Source organism: Dermacentor andersoni, chromosome 3 (genome assembly GCF_023375885.2).
Source record: "Dermacentor andersoni chromosome 3, qqDerAnde1_hic_scaffold, whole genome shotgun sequence".
Classification (NCBI taxonomy): domain Eukaryota; kingdom Metazoa; phylum Arthropoda; class Arachnida; order Ixodida; family Ixodidae; genus Dermacentor; species Dermacentor andersoni.
This window is the reverse complement of record NC_092816.1, coordinates 54,729,084-54,744,363: the sequence shown is the minus strand read 5'-3', so window position 1 is coordinate 54,744,363 and position 15,280 is coordinate 54,729,084. Positions and strand designations below refer to the sequence as shown.

At 51.6% G+C, this 15,280-nt stretch overlaps 1 long non-coding RNA gene across 1 annotated transcript in view; it reads left to right on the top strand.

The window, feature by feature from the left end:
* The window catches only part of LOC140216350 (uncharacterized), a 34,314-nt gene extending 19,812 nt beyond the window's left edge, over nt 1-14,502 (top strand). The window contains exons 2-3 of the long non-coding RNA XR_011892995.1: nt 11,715-11,834; nt 14,315-14,502. This is a non-coding gene — a long non-coding RNA (uncharacterized lncRNA). The remainder of the gene's footprint in view (nt 1-11,714; nt 11,835-14,314) is intronic.
* Nucleotides 14,503-15,280: the final 778 nt, after the last annotated feature.

The following is a 15,280-nucleotide window of genomic DNA, read 5'->3' as shown; positions in this document are numbered from 1 at the left end:
GATGATGTGCTTTTTAGTGCAATTTTTCCGATTTGTGGACGCGTTCTGAGTGCTGCTAAACTACTGTAAGGAACTAGGCAGCAGTATAAAAGGGGAAAGAGCCTGGCAGGGCTTAATGAGGGTTGTGCCGTGCTTGCTAACTGAGCGGTTGACTTTTGGCGTGGTTCTAACGCTTGCCGGAAAACGAGAACAAAAATGTCAACTCTCCCGAAGTCACTTTGCAGTGTCCTGTGTGCACCTGAACGTGAGAACGAGGCCTTCTCTGTGCGCTGCGCTCAAGAAACGCCCAAGGACGCCCAACTTCGGTTATGAGCATCATCGAGCGACATCCCTCCGGACAGCGGATGCAGTCCCCTGACCTTCGGGATCTCCTTCCCCCGGCGGGGCGGTCTGTTACGTTTCGCCTACAACGCGCGGTAATGCCGGCGCGGATGCAACGGACGCCGGGGCTTTGTTCAAAGCGGCGGACATTTTGGCCCGTCCGACGCCGCCGCAACGCCTACCCGCCAAGCGTGCCCAGGCGTGTTTCAGTGCCACGTGTCTTCGTGTGTGCGTGTGTGTGTGTGTGCCCTCGCTTGTCAAAGCGCGGCAGCCGGGGAGCGGAGTTCCCCGAATGAGGAGCCTGGAGTACTCTCGGCTCAACTGTTCGCGCCGTCGTGTGGGTGAGGGTTGGCGATGCGTCACTACACTCGGTTCAGCAGGTCTCTCGGCCCGACAGTTCGCGCCGTCGTGGGCTCCTGCTGCGCCGTCCCGTGACCTTCATCCCGTGACCTTCCCTCCTTCCCTTTTGGACCGCGACGCCGGGAGTATAAGAGCAGCTGCCCCGGACGCCAGAGGAGAGGCTCCGATTTGTACTGTTGAGTTACGTGCTCTCCCGTCTCTCCACTTCGGTCGACCTGACCGGCCGCTCTTTTGCTATGTTAGAATAAACAAGTTGTTTTGTTACCAGTCTTCTCATGCTTTGCCGGGACCTTCGGATGCTTCCAGTGCCCCAGGCCGCCAGGCCAACGCTACCCTTGGGGCTTGCGACCCATTGGCAATAACGGGCGTCAGCACCGAGACCCCAACAACTCGGGCCAGCGGTGCGATTACAACAGCGGCTACCCAACACTGCTGCTACGTCAACATGTGAGGGTCGACCGCGTCAGACCACCACCTGTGACGACGTCACCCGTATTGTTCGCCGCGAACTTGAGGCCGCCTGTTCGCCAGCCTTCTCCACGACGCCTCCCGATCCGCCCGCAACCACCATTGCGATGATTCAGGCCGTCGTCAGACAGGAATTCGAAAACATGGGTCTGAACACCGTGTGTTGCACGTCTCGACCCAACGTTCCCCAGTTATCTAGCGGCCCTCCTCGTCCCCGGCAGTCCTTTTCTGCCACATCTCGCCGCAACCCGTCCGAATGGCGTACCCCTGATGACAGGCCGATCTGCCTCCAGTGCTGTCGCATCGACCACGTCGCCCGTCACTGCCGCAACCGATGGCCACCACCTCCTCGGACTTACGCCGCCATTTATTCCCGCAGCTTTGGACCTTCTGTACCCTATGCCACACGCCATGAACCCACTACCGCTGATGTCCCTGCTCCGAACCTTCGCTACAGCCGCAAGCCCCCACCTCGTCGCCACCAGTCTCGTTCGCCCCAACCCCGTCGCTTCTCTTCGCCGCCTATCGCCTCCCAGACCAAGCCGGAAAACTAGGCACTGAAGCTTCTGGAGGTGAAGCTGCGTTGTCAACCCTGCCCTCACATCCTCTGCTCACGTTACCTACTAACCGAAACCTACATGACGTTGACGGCTATCCTGTCACGGCACTCATCGATACAGGAGCACATCTTTCTATTCTGAGTGCTGCCTTCCGACGATGACTGAACAAGCTCGTCACCCCAGCGTCGGCACGCGTCGTCCGCGTTGCGGATGGCGGTACTGTGCCTATCATCGGCATGTGTACGGCACGTGTCAGCATCGCCGGCCGCCACACTCCTGTCCTCTTCACTGTAATTGCTCATTGCCCCCACGACCTCATTCTCGGCCTCGATTTTCTCTCTGAACATTCTGCTCTTATTGACTGCTCTTCCAGTACCCTTCGCCTTGAGTTGGCAATGCTCTCAGAATCTTCTGACGCACCCCACTGCCGCTTACGCCCCACCGGCTTTCTTCGCCTTGAGTTGGCAATGCTCTCAGAATCTTCTGACACACCCCACTGCCGCTTACGCCCCACCGGCTTTCTTCGCCTGCCGCCAAAGTCCATACCCTACATTGTACTGTCCTTTCCCACCCGTTCCTGATGACGAGTACCTCGTCACTCCTCTGCCCGACATACCAATACAGTATGACGTCACCGTGCCTCACAGTATACTTACTATTACTGCGAACCACACTCGCATGCCTGTCTGTAACTTTGGATTGGCAAAACAAATTCTACCGCAAGGTATTTGCCTTGCCACCATTGATTGTCTCGGCGACCAATACGTGGCAGCGTTATCGACCGATGGTTCTCGCGAGCTTAGCATGCCCCTAGCGCCAGCCTCAGGCGTTGATCCCAACATAAAGAAAATGGTTGCGACGGACCTGTCCTCTACGCAGGCTGAAGACCTTTGCGAAGTATTACCGTCATACCGCGATATTTTCGACTTCGACGATCGCCCTTTAGGCCAGACGCTCGCGGTCAAGCATCAGATTCTTACTGGCGATGCGGCGCCTATTCACCGACGACCGCATCGAGTTTCTGCGTCGGAACGCCGAGTAATTCAAGATGAAGTCAACAAAATGCTCGATAAAAACATCATTGAGCCTCCATCGAGTCCCTGGGCGTCACCTGTGGTGTTGGTTAAGAAGGACGGCACGTGGCGCTTCTGTGTAGACTACCGTCATCTGAACAGCATTATAAAAAAGGACGTCTACCCGCTCCCACGTATAGACGACGCCCTTGACTGCCTGCACGGTTCCAGATATTTCTCGTCTATTGATCTTCGTTCGGGATATTGGCAGATTGCTGTTGACGATATGGACAAAGAAAAAACCGCGTTCATCACACCTGATGGCCAATACCAATTTAAAGTGATGCCGTTTGGATTATGCAACGCCCCTGCCACCTTTGAAAGTATGATGGACTCCTTGCTCCAAGGTTTCAAATGGTACACAAGCCTCTGCTACCTCGACGACGTCATCGTCTTCTCGCCAATGTTCTACACTCACCTTGAGCGTCTCACAAATATATACTTGATGTATTTCAAAAGGCGAAGCTGCAACTTAACTCGTCCAAATGTCGTTTTGGCCACCGACAAATATCTCTTCTGGGCCATCTCGTTGACGCTTCTGGAGTACAGCCTGATCCCGACAAAACTCGCGCTGTCTGAGAGTTTCCGGTTCCGAAGACAGCCGCAGACGTTCGAAGTTTTGTAGGGCTGTGCTCGTACTTTCGTCGTTTTGTTCCAGATTTTGCGACAATTGCTAGGCCCCTAACTAATCTTTTGACGAAAGACGTACAATTCTCATGGGGTACTGCAGAAGCCACCGCCTTCTCTCGTCTCGACATTCTTCTACCCTCACCACCTATTCTCGCACACTTCGGCCCTGATGCCCCTACAGAATTACGTACAGACGCCAGCGGTCATGGTGCAGGTGCCGTCTTAGCCCAGCGTCAGCGTGGCTAGGATCGCGTTATTGCTTATGCGAGCCGCCTCCTATCACCATCGGAGCGCAACTATTCCATTACGGAACGCGAATGCCTTGCTGTTGTCTGGGCGGTTGCGAAGTTCCGTCCTTACCTTTACGGTCGCCCTTTTTCCGTCGTCACTGACCATCATGCTCTCTGCTGGCTGTCATCGCTAAAGGATCCTACAGGCGCGCTTGGTCGATGGGCTCTGAGGCTACAGGAATTTTCATATTCCGTGGTGTACAAGTCTGGCCGCCTGCACCAAAACGCTGACAGTTTGTCGCGTTACCCTGTTGACGACTCTGACTCCTCCAATATTGCCAGTGCTTCTTGCGTATTCTCTGTGTCCCAGCTGCTTCATTTCGCCGACGAGCAACGCCGTGACGCCTACATCAGAGCACTCATCGACCGTTTTGAACACACTCCGGCCGACGCCACACTACGCCTCTTCGTCCTCCGCGATGGTACTCTGTACCGTCGTAACCTTCATCCGGACGGCTGTGAGTTCCTACTTGTCGTGCCTAAACACCTCCGCTCAACCGTTTTAGAAGAGCTTCACGACGCACCAACGGCAGGACACCTCGGCGTATCTCACAACTATGCCCGTGTACGTCGCCGTTTTTTCTGGCCGGGCCTTGCTTGTTCCGTACGACGTTACGCCGCCGCTTGTGAACTTTGCCAACGACGCAAGAAGCATTCCCAGCTCCCCGCTGGTTACCTGCAGCCGCTCGACATCCCTGCCGAGCCCTTCTATCGTGTCGGCTTGGACCTTCTCGGCCCATTTCCGGAATTCACATCAGGAAACAAGTGGGTTGCAGTCGCGGCGGACTACGCGACCCGCTACGCCGTAACCCGTGCTCTTCCGACCAGTTGCGCAACTGATGTTGCGGACTTCCTCCTACATGATATCATGTTGATGCATGGTGCTCCGCGCCAATTGCTTACAATTGCACCTTATTGGCCAAAATCATTGACGACATCATGCGTGCCTGCTCAATACAGCATAAATTTACGACCTCCTACCACCCCCAAACGAACGGCCCCACTGAGCGTTTGAACCGCACCCTTACAGGCATGCTATCCAAATACGTTTCAGACGACCACCCTGACTGGGACCTGGCTCTACCTTACATTACCTTTGCATGCAACTCTTCCCGTCACGAAACTGCTGGCTTTTCCCCGTTTTACCTCTTGTATGGCCGCGAACCGACGCTACCACTGGACACTGTGCTTCCGTCCGCCACAGCTTGTGGGGATCGCACGCGCATCCCGATATCTCCGGAGCGGCCACGCGGTTATCACGCGATAATCACGTGCTCGCTCGCGGAGGGTAGCGGGGAGAGGGCACCTTCGCCGCTCCCGCTGCTCTTCGCGCCTGGCCGCGACGCTGCAGCCAAGGCACCCCGTTCCCTCCTTTCCCGTTCTTGGAACCGGGGAGACTCCCCCTCCGCCGCTCGGGGAGAAGCGCTATTCTCCCGATGCACCGTTGTCTTTCGGCTGAAGAGCTTGCGACAGGCCGCATCTCAACTCAGCCGCTGAGACCGCCGCCCGCCGTCCCCCTGTTGCGCTCGGCCTGTGTGAGCGACTGACCGCCCCAGGGCCCGAGCGCGGATCCACTTTGGGTGAGCTGAACTCTTATCAGCCTCTTTTGTGGTTCCCACATTGTGCGGTTTGTTTCACCCCAGACGTGCGGAATGCTCCGCCGCTGTGGTTTTGTGTTGTATTTGTATGTGTTGTTGCTGTTGTTGCCACTTGGTATACTTGTACTCTAAGGTGAATAAACGCCTTAGGTCGAGACTCACCCTGTCCCCCCTGGCCTGAACCCGCCGTGGTCGCAACTCACTGCGAACCGCGGGTTAGGGTTCACAGCTCTGACTGTTAGGGCTGCTGCGAAAGTGCTAGTGAGCGACTGCCGCTCCGCCGGCGCTGTGCGATCCAGAGAAGGGTCAGGTGCGCACGCGCGAACCTGAGTAATACCCCTATAAGCTTCAACTAGCGATTATGCCCGTGATGCAATAGCCGTGCTGACCATGCTCGCCAACTTGCGCGTGCTCGTCTACAAGTGTCTCAAGACAAGCAGAAACAACGCTACGACCGCCGTCACCGTGATGTCCATTTTGTGCCCGGCGTCCTCGTGTTGCTTTGGTCACCATCGCGTAAAGTCGGCCTTTGTGAAAAACTGCTTTCCTGTTACACAGGCCCATATCGCGTGACACGCAAAGTGACCGATGTCACCTATGAAATCGTTCTAGCCACGTCCACTACGTCCTCCGCTGTGATAACCAATGACATTGTCCACGTTGCCCGACTCAAGCCCTCCATGCACCTTGGATATTTAACAGCACCGTGACGGTGCTTTTGCCGTCGGGGGGTAATATTACGATATCATCGAGTGATGCTCAAGAGAGGAGCCGCCGCGAGAACGACGAAGAAGTTGGTCGGTGCCCTTGGCACGAGCGAGTGTCAGCCTGGCTGTCTGGCTCCAGTGTAAATAGCGTGTAAATAGCATCTTTCGCCTGTGTCTTTCCACGCTTAACAATACTATGACAGAAATATATGCCGAACATAAATGATTGGTCATGACATGTCTGTCATGTAGGTCGTGAAACAGTCACCTACACCCTGGTGCTTTCCTAGTGGTTTCGTTAACTTTGTAGGTACCACAATTGGCATAGTATCACAAGAGTGTATGACGAACATGACTGATAGGTCATGACATGAATATTATGACATGCGTGTCATTTAGGTGAGGAAACAGTCGCCTACGTCTTGGTGTTCACCTGGTCGTTTAGTTAACTTGGTACACTTCCCGCACACTGCTTTGCATAACATCGATCCCCACACGGCGTGGAATCTGCCGGCTTTTTTACTATTTGAGCTGTCGGCCATTCTTGGCACCATTTTTCGGTTACGCCTACAGATTTTCGCGTAATGGCGCATATAATGCTTTCACATTAAAATCCTTTTGTGAAAAAGTTCCCCTCGTAGGTCTTTGAGACATTCCTGGAAGTTTTCTCATGGTAATATAATACTAGAGGGATACTTGCTTCGAGCAAACTTATTCAGACGAGCTCCTACAGCATACAAAATTGGCAGCAGCAATTTCGCTGACCATATTGTGAAGGTAGAAACTATGGGGCTCTTGCATTGCCCAGGGGACGCTGCGAAAATGGTGCTATAAAGCACCCTCTGTAATGAACTAGGTAGTACCAAGCTCGGTCCTCTGCTTCAGAAAGCACGTTTAAATATGGACCCGCCACTTTCGGTTTTGTTGTACCACGGCTTGTAGCGAATATCGGGCGCCGAATATTTTTTCAGGGGTGGCACGCTACGTAAAGGCAATAAATTCTGCGACGCCGAATACGTGTAGCCGTTCAAGAAATAAGCGGCGAAGTTTTAGCGCAGTGTCAATCCCAAGTGAAGCGGCCGACGCCACACTACGCCTCTTCGTCCTCCGCGATGGTACTCTGTACCGTCGTAACCTTCATCCGGACGGCTGTGAGTTCCTACTTGTCGTGCCTAAACACCTCCGCTCAACCGTTTTAGAAGAGCTTCACGACGCACCAACGGCAGGACACCTCGGCGTATCTCACAACTATGCCCGTGTACGTCGCCGTTTTTTCTGGCCGGGCCTTGCTTGTTCCGTACGACGTTACGCCGCCGCTTGTGAACTTTGCCAACGACGCAAGAAGCATTCCCAGCTCCCCGCTGGTTACCTGCAGCCGCTCGACATCCCTGCCGAGCCCTTCTATCGTGTCGGCTTGGACCTTCTCGGCCCATTTCCGGAATTCACATCAGGAAACAAGTGGGTTGCAGTCGCGGCGGACTACGCGACCCGCTACGCCGTAACCCGTGCTCTTCCGACCAGTTGCGCAACTGATGTTGCGGACTTCCTCCTACATGATATCATGTTGATGCATGGTGCTCCGCGCCAATTGCTTACAATTGCACCTTATTGGCCAAAATCATTGACGACATCATGCGTGCCTGCTCAATACAGCATAAATTTACGACCTCCTACCACCCCCAAACGAACGGCCCCACTGAGCGTTTGAACCGCACCCTTACAGGCATGCTATCCAAATACGTTTCAGACGACCACCCTGACTGGGACCTGGCTCTACCTTACATTACCTTTGCATGCAACTCTTCCCGTCACGAAACTGCTGGCTTTTCCCCGTTTTACCTCTTGTATGGCCGCGAACCGACGCTACCACTGGACACTGTGCTTCCGTCCGCCACAGCTTGTGGGGATCGCACGCGCATCCCGATATCTCCGGAGCGGCCACGCGGTTATCACGCGATAATCACGTGCTCGCTCGCGGAGGGTAGCGGGGAGAGGGCACCTTCGCCGCTCCCGCTGCTCTTCGCGCCTGGCCGCGACGCTGCAGCCAAGGCACCCCGTTCCCTCCTTTCCCGTTCTTGGAACCGGGGAGACTCCCCCTCCGCCGCTCGGGGAGAAGCGCTATTCTCCCGATGCACCGTTGTCTTTCGGCTGAAGAGCTTGCGACAGGCCGCATCTCAACTCAGCCGCTGAGACCGCCGCCCGCCGTCCCCCTGTTGCGCTCGGCCTGTGTGAGCGACTGACCGCCCCAGGGCCCGAGCGCGGATCCACTTTGGGTGAGCTGAACTCTTATCAGCCTCTTTTGTGGTTCCCACATTGTGCGGTTTGTTTCACCCCAGACGTGCGGAATGCTCCGCCGCTGTGGTTTTGTGTTGTATTTGTATGTGTTGTTGCTGTTGTTGCCACTTGGTATACTTGTACTCTAAGGTGAATAAACGCCTTAGGTCGAGACTCACCCTGTCCCCCCTGGCCTGAACCCGCCGTGGTCGCAACTCACTGCGAACCGCGGGTTAGGGTTCACAGCTCTGACTGTTAGGGCTGCTGCGAAAGTGCTAGTGAGCGACTGCCGCTCCGCCGGCGCTGTGCGATCCAGAGAAGGGTCAGGTGCGCACGCGCGAACCTGAGTAATACCCCTATAAGCTTCAACTAGCGATTATGCCCGTGATGCAATAGCCGTGCTGACCATGCTCGCCAACTTGCGCGTGCTCGTCTACAAGTGTCTCAAGACAAGCAGAAACAACGCTACGACCGCCGTCACCGTGATGTCCATTTTGTGCCCGGCGTCCTCGTGTTGCTTTGGTCACCATCGCGTAAAGTCGGCCTTTGTGAAAAACTGCTTTCCTGTTACACAGGCCCATATCGCGTGACACGCAAAGTGACCGATGTCACCTATGAAATCGTTCTAGCCACGTCCACTACGTCCTCCGCTGTGATAACCAATGACATTGTCCACGTTGCCCGACTCAAGCCCTCCATGCACCTTGGATATTTAACAGCACCGTGACGGTGCTTTTGCCGTCGGGGGGTAATATTACGATATCATCGAGTGATGCTCAAGAGAGGAGCCGCCGCGAGAACGACGAAGAAGTTGGTCGGTGCCCTTGGCACGAGCGAGTGTCAGCCTGGCTGTCTGGCTCCAGTGTAAATAGCGTGTAAATAGCATCTTTCGCCTGTGTCTTTCCACGCTTAACAATACTATGACAGAAATATATGCCGAACATAAATGATTGGTCATGACATGTCTGTCATGTAGGTCGTGAAACAGTCACCTACACCCTGGTGCTTTCCTAGTGGTTTCGTTAACTTTGTAGGTACCACAATTGGCATAGTATCACAAGAGTGTATGACGAACATGACTGATAGGTCATGACATGAATATTATGACATGCGTGTCATTTAGGTGAGGAAACAGTCGCCTACGTCTTGGTGTTCACCTGGTCGTTTAGTTAACTTGGTACACTTCCCGCACACTGCTTTGCATAACATCGATCCCCACACGGCGTGGAATCTGCCGGCTTTTTTACTATTTGAGCTGTCGGCCATTCTTGGCACCATTTTTCGGTTACGCCTACAGATTTTCGCGTAATGGCGCATATAATGCTTTCACATTAAAATCCTTTTGTGAAAAAGTTCCCCTCGTAGGTCTTTGAGACATTCCTGGAAGTTTTCTCATGGTAATATAATACTAGAGGGATACTTGCTTCGAGCAAACTTATTCAGACGAGCTCCTACAGCATACAAAATTGGCAGCAGCAATTTCGCTGACCATATTGTGAAGGTAGAAACTATGGGGCTCTTGCATTGCCCAGGGGACGCTGCGAAAATGGTGCTATAAAGCACCCTCTGTAATGAACTAGGTAGTACCAAGCTCGGTCCTCTGCTTCAGAAAGCACGTTTAAATATGGACCCGCCACTTTCGGTTTTGTTGTACCACGGCTTGTAGCGAATATCGGGCGCCGAATATTTTTTCAGGGGTGGCACGCTACGTAAAGGCAATAAATTCTGCGACGCCGAATACGTGTAGCCGTTCAAGAAATAAGCGGCGAAGTTTTAGCGCAGTGTCAATCCCAAGTGAAGCGAGTCGCGTACAAAGTTGAATTTCAGGTAAGGTTTGCGCGCTGCTGGATTCAGGCGCACAAACGTGAGGAAATGCTTGGTTTGAATGAATTCACAGCAGTGACAAGCAGACATCATCTGTACGGAACTGCTCGAGCGCACGACGTCAGCGGTCTTTCGACATGCCGCGGAACGGCGGGCCTCCTGCAATCTTTGTTGACCGCATGCCGCTAGACAAGTAGTTATGCCTGCACTGAGTAGCCGCCATCTCTCCCTTTAGCAACTGGTGAATAACTGATGCAATGCATATGAGCTCGCAGTAACGTACGTGCGAATCGCGCTGCAGCGTGAGCACGTGCGCTGCTCGCTTGATGTAGCTTTTAATGACAGCGCTCGAACATCGATGTGATGCAATCAATACTACGTTGCTGCGCTCCTTCAACGTGCTGGCTTGATGTCAAGGATGAGCACTTTTAACTCTCTAACCTGTGCTCATAGTGGGGTAGTGAATTGTCACCGAATCAGCCCGACCATTTGTGTTCATTTGCACACACCTGGTCACTTCACCACTTTGCACCAGTCGAATTGTAAATTGTCGCTGTGGCCGGGTCTCGTATTGTGAATCACCAACCATACCTGCTGCTATGTCGGTCTGCCGTCGGGACTGTAGGTGCGAAATACCGAATTTTAGAACGCGGATAATCAAGCAAGCTTCGAGACAGGCGAAGCAGTCAGCATGGCGCGAAGTTTCGCTTACCCAGTGCGACGAACTGCAGCTATCCAGCGGGCCCGATGCTTCGCTTCGTGAGGCCTTGAAGGAAAATGGTAGAATCTGATGTTGGGATTTAGGCCTTCTTGTTCGTGGCAATCCACGACGCAGAAGTAACGACGGTGACGCTTTTCCGAGGCTGAGCTAGGTCTCTCCGGATCGGCGTCGCCGATTCCTTTTGCTTCCAGCATTACGGCTCACAGAGAGTCCGTTCTCGTTAAACTATAGGCTGCGGCTAGCTCGCAGCGTGGTCTGTGAGAAGTGACAAGCCTTTTCGCACTCGCAACAGGGCAGAAGAAAGTGCGAATCAACGCAAAGCTCCGGCTAGAAACGTGCTTCGCCACACCAGGGCTCAATACTACCCTAGCTCGTACTGCCCAGATAACGTCTCGCGCGCCGCCGCCAGGGGCCGCTACTATAGCCCAAACTCCATCGCAAGACGCCCATAGCCCTCTGTCTTACCCTTTCTCTTTTTCCTGTTAAGTTTCTTTCGCGCTAGAAGCTATGTCACTGAAAAAGTCACTGCTAACCTCAAAAAAATGTGCTGCTTATCAGTCACTGCTCTTCGAAGTTCTTTTGCTGCTTGTGTGCTGCGTCTGAAGGTAAATTTTATCGTTGAAAAAGTGCGCATGTGTCCTACAAAAGTGTACACCTCTTATTAGTGGTTATTTTCGTTGTTACTGCAATGCTCGGATGCCTCTGCTTCCGCGAACACCAATATTACTTCAGAAATGAAATTGTCCTTTTTTTGCTATTTCATTATATTCCCTGCTATGCTCACGAACGTTAGATATCTGTAAGGTTGGGATTTGCTTGTGATAATTTGTTGGGGGAGGAGGGGTGAGGTACGGCAGCAGAATGCTAGAACAATTCTTCCTTTTACAGATGACAGCGCACTTCATTGAAGCTGACCACCTTGTGATTCGGGTTGTAGACTTACATCGGCCGAGGAGTTCCTGACGAACACGGAAGAATTTGATGCCATCGCTCTTCCTGGCCAAGTGGGTAAGATATTTCCCTTATGTCAAAATTATTTTGCTGTAATACAATGTGCTTGTGCAACAGAATAAGCGATACACAAAATTAGAAATGCAGTCACTGATCTGGCACTTGTTGCCTTTGTGGGTTGTGGCAAATAAGATGCAAAGACCAGCGTTACTGTAGAAAGCCTAATATCATACAAACCCGATTTAATACAAGGGATAATATTAAGATACTCGGAGCGAAAAAAGTTTCGTCAGCTTATTATGCATCGCACCAATCCTTACAGTGCTTAGATATTTTCTTCTTTCAGTCTGATACCAATTACATGGACACTCCAGGCACATATCTACTGTCGCCGTTGCCGTGAAACTCCGTATAATTAAGGCAACAAAATCGTCGCCGCGCGCCGTATGCTGTGTGTGCGAGTGAAAGTGCGCAAGGGTGAGCCGGCGGGAGCTCGCGGCTCAATCTCGCGTATGCAAGGGATAAAGAACCAGCTTTAGAGAAGAGAAACTGTACCTACCGCAGTGGTACGAAAATAGGCAGCGGCAGCGAATGGAACTTACCTAGGTGGACGCCAGATGGCGCTGCTTAACCAGGAAGCGGAAGTCAGTTTTTTATTTAGTGCGAAATTCAATATGGCCTCTTTTTGCCGGTTGCGTACGCTGGTACGCGCCGTGCTTGCCCAAGAAATACCCAAGAAATACCCAAGAAATTTGGATGGGGAAACGGCGCCGCTGTAGCTGAATTGGTAGAGCATCGCACGCGAAATGCGAAGGTTGTTTGTTTGGTTCCCACCTGCGGCAAGTTGCTTTTTCATCCACTTTAATTTCCATTAATTTATCGTTTCTTTATTTTCATTTATTAAGCACAAGTAATTTCCCCTATGTTGTCCTTGGTGTCAGTGTTTGTTGGCTTCTTATGATATGACTAATAAAAATTCGGCCCCTCGGTTAACTCCCTTTCTTCTCGTAGTGCCTACGCAGTCACATATTCGTGGAGCCAAGGCCACCAGATTTTCTCTTTCTCACCCGCTCTACTCGCGCTTGCACAGAAACGTCGAGCGCCGCGACAAACGCCACGCCCCGCTGTACCTACTAGCAATTGTAAATATGCGGCCGCTCATATACCTTTGTGTGTGCTGTGTTCTCGCCGCTGTTGCGCTGCGGTGATAGATAGCACGAAGGTCACTTTGCTCCCTGCTGCTGCCGCGCTTGCTCACACCAGCATTTTGACAGTCAATGTCCGCACTCATGGAATGCGAAGTGTTCATGTTTGCCTGTGCGCGATGCTGCCATGTTTGTTAATTAAGGGAGCAAGTGAATGTTTCCAAGTTTGTGCGACCGGTAAAACTCCCATCCTTCGTAATTTGCTGTCCCAATCGATGCTTCGCCTTTCGAGCAAAAGTGCGACTTTATTTATTAAGGCCATCCTGCCTGCTCATTTCCTGTATTCTCTTGGACATCGCGTTGGCGGGAGACACACACACGCAGATGTGCTTATATGTGCCTACAATGTGTCCGATATTGTGCACTTAAAGGCACACATGGCCAACTGCGCCTACATAGAAGCGAGCGTGGTTCATAATATAGGTAGTCGAGTGCTTACTAGTCTTGCGCGCATCGCAGTGCTGTGATAACTTAAATCAAAGCAGCTCCAGGTCTATTGCATAAGTAGTTTACTGCTGAGGCTGTAAGTATTCCCCACGCTTGAAAGTTAGCCTACAACTTGCCCATAAGTAACCCCTAATTTGAGGCAAATATAATGAGGCTTTATGTTTAGTCCAGCGAAGATAGAGGAGAAACCTTGTACAAAACTTGTTAATAGCGAAACAACTAAGGGTCCAACAAATATTTGCAACGCTCCTAATTACATCATAAATGTTAACCGTGCCACGGCTTGCACTTAACATGTGTCTCATCTCCATTGCCATACAGTTCACTAGCGACATTAGGAACATAGCTGATGACAGCCGTTGACGCTGTCGAAGACCAGCTTTTTTTTTTTTTTGCGACCGCTGTAAATATAAGGAATTTTTTTAGACATTGCATAGGCATCTCACATAAAATGCTCCTCATTCTCTCAAAATTTCAACTTTGTCACAGAATGAGTTCTTCCAGGACATTGGGCAAACTTGCGTAGTTCCTAATTCGCTCTTGTATAAGCAATATTAAACAGGGGACGTAGCGGGAGCAGGCTTCTGTTGAATATAGAGAGAGTTTGAAAAAAATGTGACTTCGCGCTCCGCTAGCTCCATGCAGCGTGCACGCCTGCATAATTTAGCTGAGCTGTTCACGGCAGTTTGTGCTACCGCGAACTGTTTTTTTTTTTTTTTTTGCCAAGCCCGAAAGGTCGTTCAGGATCCCATTAACTGAGTCTCCTTTACACTGACAGGAAAAAGTGCTAACTCGTGCTCCGCTCCCCATTTCCTTATAGGAAAAGTTGTTGGAAACACTTGTGAATAGAAGCTCTTGTATTTAAAAAGTTCTTGTGATTTGCAGCCCTGGCTAACTGTGTGCTCAGAATGCGACTCACACGGTGGCAAGACGGCGGCCACGGCGATCACCTTCATCCCTTCGGGACCGAGCTGGCGGTGACTTACCGGGGCCTTAGCCATACGATTGCAAAGAAGATTATTTCCCTTGTTCTAAATCATGCTCAAGCGCAATAAATTGGACATCTGCCTGAATTGTGTTTCCATCATTGGATGACATTTCAGTTGAGACCTATGCAGCGAATAAACAGGAACACTGCATGAGAATAAACGTCGCATACGATAAATGCGTCGCTATAAAAGCTTATGCTGAGGGTAGTACTGCATATTGCAGCGAACAGTGGGCTTTTCAATATATTGAAACATAAAGTAGCTTAGTAAGTAATTTGCCTAAGTAACCAGAAACACAATGGAAGTTATACAAAGTGGTATCTTTGTGGCACTGCGTTTAAGATTGGTTCCAATTACAGATGCACAGCCGTGGTTCCTGTGGTATATTAAATGTTTACATAAGCAATTTTCCGTGTCTTACCAGGCTCTTCTTGCTTGTTTGGTAGGCAGGATCCTGCCTAACTTAGTTTCGGGCCTTACACATGTACACACACACACACACAAAAAAAAAAGATCATGAGCCATTCAATCTGTGAAGGTGGTTGACCAGCGAAGCTTTTTACCACGCGACACTGAGGTGACACATAATTTTGAACAAAAATACGAGCTCATTTATTGTCTTGATGAGTGGTCGTCGTGGCGAAAAGTACGCAGACTCATTTATTGTCTTGATCGGTGGTAATTATTTCACTCGCAACTGCAATCACATTCTTTGATAAAGTCAAATCGATGCGCGTACGCCGCTGGGTGGTCGGGTGGGCTGGATCGGTGTGGCATCGCAAGGGATATGTCTGCAACACGGAACACTTAAACCGCTCCCTTTTCGGTACCGACACATCCACATTGAAATCACTGACAACGA